The sequence below is a fragment of the Haliotis rubra genome, unplaced genomic scaffold, assembly GCF_003918875.1.
Source record: "Haliotis rubra isolate DU_JTF1 unplaced genomic scaffold, ASM391887v1 Scf268, whole genome shotgun sequence".
Classification (NCBI taxonomy): Eukaryota; Metazoa; Mollusca; class Gastropoda; order Lepetellida; family Haliotidae; genus Haliotis; species Haliotis rubra.
Window position 1 is genome coordinate 366,521 of NW_025766758.1, and position 7,609 is coordinate 374,129.

General features: G+C 36.0%; 1 long non-coding RNA gene across 1 annotated transcript; it reads right to left on the reverse strand.

The window, feature by feature from the left end:
* Positions 1–476: 476 nt before the first annotated feature.
* Positions 477–7,603, reverse strand: LOC124280468. Its single transcript, XR_006899685.1, has 3 exons — positions 7,593–7,603; positions 4,648–4,649; positions 477–1,851 (listed from the first exon to the last, which is right to left on the reverse strand). It is a non-coding gene; the product is annotated as an uncharacterized LOC124280468 (long non-coding RNA).
* Positions 7,604–7,609: the final 6 nt, after the last annotated feature.

The window sequence follows — 7,609 nt, forward strand, 5'->3', positions numbered from 1 at the left end:
TTTGTCCTAAAAATAAAAAAGTTGTTTAACAAACTATCATTAAAATATTGACACAGTTCACTATTTGTTACGAGGGAGGAGTGCAGAGAAAGGGACAGCCAGGTGTTCGAGAACGGATGGAGACGGCACAGCACAGGTTAATGAATAAATAACTTTGTCTGTGAACGTTAAACAACTTTTTATTTTTAGGACAAAAATTCTGCAAAAACCTCACAGAGTTGGTATGATGTTTTGATTATGATCAGCGTTTCATTGAGTATGTTATGTTTATTAGTTTTCGAGTTAGATTGCAATTCATCGGTCCGCTTTTGAGCCAAACGGACTATAAATGATGTTTTACTTTTAGTATTGGAAGTTCTGAGGATCATTGGGTGACATTGGTTCAAAATAATTCAGTTATACACTAATACCATATTTACATTAAAACCACAGTTGAGCTAGGTATTAATTTCAAACAGAAGACCTGTAAGACTAGAGACAATATATTTGAGTTTATTGAGCAGATGAGATCAAGAAAATGGAAAGAAGTGGAATCTACATGATGAAATAAAGGAATATAACTCACTTGCATTTTTGTCTCCTGCATTTGTTGTTGTTATTTGCATCCATGAGAAAATATAATGGCTATGAACATATGGGCCTATATGTTATGAAATCGTTGTGGCCTTGCCATCATTAAAAGGATGTCTTCTTATATTCGTTGTCAAATTTATTTACCATACCATTCAAACAAATACTCACAAGGTGTAAGTAGTTTAAGCGGTGCCATTGCACAATTGGATCTGATCATTCTTTTTAATATAGTAAGACACCGGTATCCCATCTTGCTTTGCAAGATAAATGCTTAATATCTGGTCAAAAATATTTCAAAATTATTCATGTTTGTGACACTTCCAAAAATTGATATGCTATTTACTCATCATATATTCAGCTTTATGATATTTATCACTAAATACTATTTGTATCCATGCAGATGCTTTCTTTCCCTCATCAGTATTCAAACAATCTACAATTTCCATCTTCCTCCTGACTCCTATCTGATTGAGTTGAATCATCAGTACCTCATGGGTTCATATACACATTCTCCATCACCATGTGTCTGCTATACTGGGTTCTAGTGATGCACAGGTCTAGATATATGGAGCTAAGTGATGCCATTTTTAACTTGAAAATCAAATGAAACCTATCTTTCAAAAATAATGCACTTACCCTTGCTTGCCAGTAAATACATAACACAATACCAAATTGCTATGGCAGATGTAGACCAAAATCAAGTCTTTGAAATGAAGATATATTACAGAGAAACAGTTCTTAAATTAACTTTATAAAATATAATTTAATAAAATATATTAAAAGAAGCCAAGAGACTTTTCTTCATTTTTCAGAATGAACCCTCCTGAAACTGCAGTAATCTAACATTGTATGGGCTTTAGTACAAGGCACATGCTCAAAGTGCTACACAATCTAAATATTATTACGCCAGATAACCCAAGCTGGGCTAGAAGGTTAATAGTCACATGACTCATCCCACCAGGTACCCATTTTCTTCTGGGTGGCTTTCTTGGATATATCTGTTACAGGGTCTGTATCACAGACTATGGCAGATGTTACACACTATGTCAAGTGAGAAACTTGATGTAAGCTTAGCTCTCATTGGTCAGGACACTCCCTGGTTCCTCTCTGGCACCAAAGTAAAGAAAATAACTTCTACACTGCACTGCGACCATATGTATGCTATTTTAAAAAATGGACAATACACACCAATGAAGTACTGATGATGACATCCTCACAGAACTTTGACAAGACGTATCTTTTATCCTCTGAGATCTTAGGAAGATACCTCATAAAGTACTAGCGTTTCAAATTCCCACCTGCCCGACCATCCGGAACGGTCTATTTTCATCTCGGACACTGTGGTTGCCTGGGTCAGTGTCGGAGCGTTAGCGCAGGCGCAACAGACCCACGGAACCAGGCTGATGTACTTTCAGTTTACCTAAACTCGGTGCATTGCCTGTAAGTGCTATGTTGTTCATTGCGATGCCTAGAAACAGTAAAGTATTCAGAAACCTGATTGTTTTTTTTCATTGTTGAAAACCGGACAGTCAAGTTTGTATCTGGACTGGTAATTTTTCAAAGTTACCATTCCGGCTGTCTGGCTTGGAATTTTGGGAGTTTTAAACACTGAAAGTACCCAATTTTCTGGTAATCTCATCTCACCAACTGCAGTTTAAAATGGAGGTAAGATAGTGATACCAACATGATGCCACAGTGACGTAGTGTCAGTCCACCAACTGGTTTATACAAAAAGCAGGAAGGCTTGTAGGGACGTGCTGATAATAATCCAATGATGAACAACATAACTATGACTCAGTATACCTTTGATCTGCAGTTTGCAACATAGAAGTAAATCTAGCTTAAAAAGCAATAGCTTCATCTGGATTAAATATGTTTGATTTCATTTTTATTTTTTCACAAGACCAATCTTTTCATGATCATCTGATAGTTTGGGCAAAGTGCTCATATACAGGTGGTCATATTTAAATTAAATTTAATAAATATCTTAAAAGCTCTTGAAATAGAAAAAAAAAAAACAAACTAAAAGATGTTCAAATGAAGCATATTTAAACATGTCAATTAATTTTAATCAAAATATTTAATTAAATATTAATAATATTAATCACTCCTAATGATAAACAACAATCATAATATGACTGCATGTCTTCATTAAACTAAAACAAATTTGAAGTACAGACTTCCTTGAAACATCTAAATGTTTTGTGTCTCGTTTACCTGTCTGCAACTAGTATATGTACAAACATAAAGAAAGACAGAATTCTATACACATGCTCTTTGTCTCACGAGTTACTGCATCACTAGACATAAATACCATAACTGTACACATTGCACAATGTTGAACAATCAAGCCCATTTTATCACAGATTAAAGCACTTATGCAGCAAAATATCCTGTATGCAACTGTTACTCAACTAATATTTGGAACAAATGTAAACAAAAGTAAATACCTAAAGGTAAATTATGTGAACATTTCTTAACAAGTCTAATAAACTATATGCTTCATGCAACAATCACAACTCCACACAATTAGTAATTAGTAATTTTCCAAAATTTGTATTAAAAAATTGGCTTTCGCATTATACTGAGGTGCACAAATGTTGCACTGGTGTTGTATTAAGGAAATGACAAACTGATGTGCAGATTAAGATGGCCTGCTAGCCAGTGGCTAGTAGAACATTTACAGGGCTAGTGGAATGTTGAAAGGTACCTCCTCTGTGACCGAGATTATGGACGTATTGTCTTCACAATCCCAGCTCCTAAACTGTCTTGGTTAGCCTGCAAGGTTTATTTCTCTTTCATTACATATCATATATCACTAGTAAAAAGTATTACAAAGTGCATCCTTAAACGTACGTATTCAGGACAAGCCGAATCTTGGTATCAGATGAAGAAGTCAACATGGCTGCCAGGACAAGCTACTGGACCCAGTCTAAACAGCAATATGGATCAACAAGAAAAGAAGACATGTAAATAAACACACAAAGCACATTTAGCTGTTCAAAGTCAACAGATGTGACAAAATAGTATTAGATACATAATTCTACCTCATTCAAAGGTTTTCTTTTGTTCCAACTTGATACCTCTCTCCATAATGATCTGAGAAACCCTATATGAGATGTCACACCAAGAATCAAGAGCAAACTTCGATCAGACAATACACGTTATTATTAGCCAATCAGATGTCAGGGTTTTTTCCATATTCAGTTGTGTCGGTCGCTTTTTCCAATTAGTACATTTCTTTACCATTTCTTTACAACCCCCTTCCTGAACAAATGAACGCCCCCACAAAAAGAAAATGTTCCCTTGATGTAACACCCATATGAGTGTTAGTGAGTTTGGTTTTACGCCGCTTCTAGCAATATTCCAGCAATATCACGGCAGTGGACACCAGAAATGGGCTTCACACATTGTACCCATGTGGGGAATTGAACCCAGGTCTTCGGTGTGACGAGCGGACGCTTTTACCGCCGCCCCCATATGAGTGTCCATGCCATGACACTCTGAAATAGCCACATAATAATGCAACCATTGGTATTTTCCATTTGGAACTACACTGTCACATTCATTTCAGGAGGGTTTGTCTGATCTTCACAAAGGGACACACTGAGTTAACTATAAAACATCAGATTCTTATGACACCAATACACAAAAATTAGTTACAGTCTGTTCTAGGTTACAATCAGTGACTAACAAATACACTCTTGTATATATGTTAATTTCAAACACAAGAATGAAAATCAGGTTTGGGAAAATGTCTGTGCGATTTGTGTATTTGATGGAAAGAAAAGCTATCCTGTTAATCATCAAAGCATTTTGTCCAAAACATGATACCCAACATATTGGCTTTCCTGGGTCTGTTTCACAAATCAAGTTTTACACGGCTGCCAACTGTCATGACTTAACAAACAGTCATAGCATGACTTCTCTGTGGAGTGAGTGAGTCAAGTTTTACGCCAATCATAGCAATAATCCAAAATATTGCGGCAGAGGACAACAGAAATGGGCATCATACATAACACCCATGTGGAGACTCAAACTCGGGTCTTCGGTGTGATGAGTGAACACTTTAACCACTAGGCTACCCCACAGCCCTGCTTTGTGGAACAGGACCCTGCCTATGAAATCGATGTTGATGATGTAGGGCAGAGAAATGTCCTTGTCTCAGTCATGTTTCAAACTCACAGCTTCGTCAGCTAGACAGATAAGGACAAACAACTTGAACAACTTCTGTATTCAGGTGGGGGCAGTGGGGTAGCCTAATGGTTAAAGCATTCGCTCGTCAACCGGAAGACCCAGGTTCGATTCCCCACATGGTTACAATGTGTGAAGCCCATTGCTAGAATCCCTGCCATGATATTGCTAAAAGTAGCGCAAAACCTTACTCACTATTCAGGTGAAACAATGTTTTGATACAGATTCTTGTATCACTGTCAAGAAGGTATGATACAAGAATCTCTATTGAAACGTCGCATCACCTGAATAAAGAAGTTGTTCATCCATAAAGTTTGTCCTTATTTGACTCTCCAACTTCTAAAAATGCCACTCAAAGAAGTCATCTGCCCAGCCAAGGTTCACAGGCTGCAGTGTCTGAACGTAAACACATGATACACTGTCGAACCATCATCTCTACATAAACATGGTAAAACGTACCAGGAAACTTAAAAAAGAAGAAACCAACCAAAGGTACAAACTGCCAAAACAGATCAGAGAAGTCCCAATTTGGCATCAAATATTCTTGAATATCTATGAACAAAAACAAAGTTTGTCCTATTCCAGTGGATCAGGCTGAATGATGACATCTTTTCATGTTATATAATGGTTACCATATATGATAAACGATATGTGTTTTATGGTACAAGAGTGCTGTTTTACCCATTAAATCTACATATATGAGAGTTTTCTTTTACATATGTACATATAAAACAGAGAGCAAATCCCGTTTTAAAGCAAGATGAGATAACACCATAAGACAATGAGACAAAGCAAGTCTCTAGGTACATGTATAAGATGTTATAGCTATACACTCACATCCCACATCCCACCACCAGCATCAGAAGCAACCTCTGATATTACCTGCTTGACAACAGTCAAGAATCTGTATCAAAACGTCGCATTCATGCAATAAAAGATGTTATCCATAACATGTCATTATCGGTCTTCCCAATTTCCAAAATGCCACTCCAGGAAGTTTCATTACCTAACTTACAGATCAGTTAATCAAGCCATAGGGTGAGTGGTTGAAATAAGATCACAGTATACTTGCAAAAACATGGTGAAAGTACTCCTCCAATAAATGATATAAATATGCTGCTTGTAGTCAATACGGTGAAACTGTGACATTCAAAAGATCATATTTCCTTCATATCATTGTTTACAATTTTCTCCATATTTATCCACGATAAATTTATCAAAATAACAATAATGTTATCATGATATCATTCTCAGTTGGAAGAACATCTCCTTAAAATGTTATTCCACATTTGACAACCTTTGATTCATCTGGTGAATAAATTGTTAGAGTGAGAATGAAAAGGCTTTCCTACCTTACTTAAGCAATGAGCAATATAGACTTTCACCTGATGTTTTCGTTCTGACTAGATATAACACCTAAAATCGCAATACATTGCTTTTTTATTTTTTTTCGTCAAATATTTGAAATAGTTTGCTAGTAAAAAATGTTGAAGTGAATCGCAACTTTTAAGCCAATTTAAGATAACATTAAGTTTTAACTTTCAACAATGACAGTAATTATCTTTCAATTTATTAAAACATATTACTGCAATTTTTAAAATTACTGAATAACTGATACTCATTCATCAGAGATAATACATAATGAACAAAAATATTATAATCATGAAACATTTTATATACCATACACATTTAGAAAACCCATTGTCCTAGACAAAATAACAATCCTTAGATATATTCATGATCCATAAAGTTTTGTTCAGTATATACACGATGGTTTGTCTAACTCAATACTGTAATATAATCGACTCCTTGTTGATCAATGTTCATTGCAGCCAATTGAAAACATAATACTCTGTAAAAGCATGTGATACAGTGAAATGGAAGCCAGGATGTTACTCTAAAATGTTAACAAAAACTATCTGTACAGCTGCAACTGTTGAGTGTCTTCTATTTACATCACTAACAAGTAAGTTGGATGGAGTGAAGTGAGTTGGGTTTCAAACAGTACTGTATATTACGGTAGATAAGCCGAATTTTGAGGACCAAAAATAGCAGTCTGTAGAAGGGGGTCGGCTTATCTATGGGTTACACTGTGTCAAACCTTATTTCAGGGGGTAAGAAAATGACATTGTATCACCTCGTGTGAACAAACAATCAGGAAAAGATGACTTTGTCAGTAAAGAGGTCAAATTTGTAATTAAACATCACTTGACAAGATAACTTACATTTTACATCCAAGACGGTAACTGTCGGTTGTCTTGTGGTTGGAGTTGACCGGAATTAGGACCCCCATTGTGGGGGTTGGCTTATATACGAAACATACCATTTTGACACTGATTTAAAGGGTCAAGTTAAGGGGTCGGTTTATCTATGAGATCGGCTTATTTACAGTAATATACGGTATTTCAGTAATATCATGGAGTGTCACTCAGTCTCATTACAATCAGATCTGCTACCCTGATAAGATACCTGTCTGCATTAAGATGTGGGAACACATTCAAAGAAGGTCAGATCAGATCAGGTGAGTGAGTTTGGTTTTATGCCGGTTTTATCAAGATTCTAGCAATCTCACAGCATGGACTCCAGAAATGGGCTTCACACATTGTACCCTTGTGTGGAATCGAACCCATGTCTTCGGTGCCAGATCAGGTGAAGTTACACACCCAGTCAGTAATGGATATTTCAATTTTCGAGCCAAATATATGTTAACTGAAATATTTGGAAATATTTCTCTACTGTTCATTTAGAATCTTATATTAATCCTAAAAATCATCAAAGAACATAAATGTACCCCTTGGAACTGTTTTTGGAGTAGATATCTTGACACTCACAAAGTACAAGA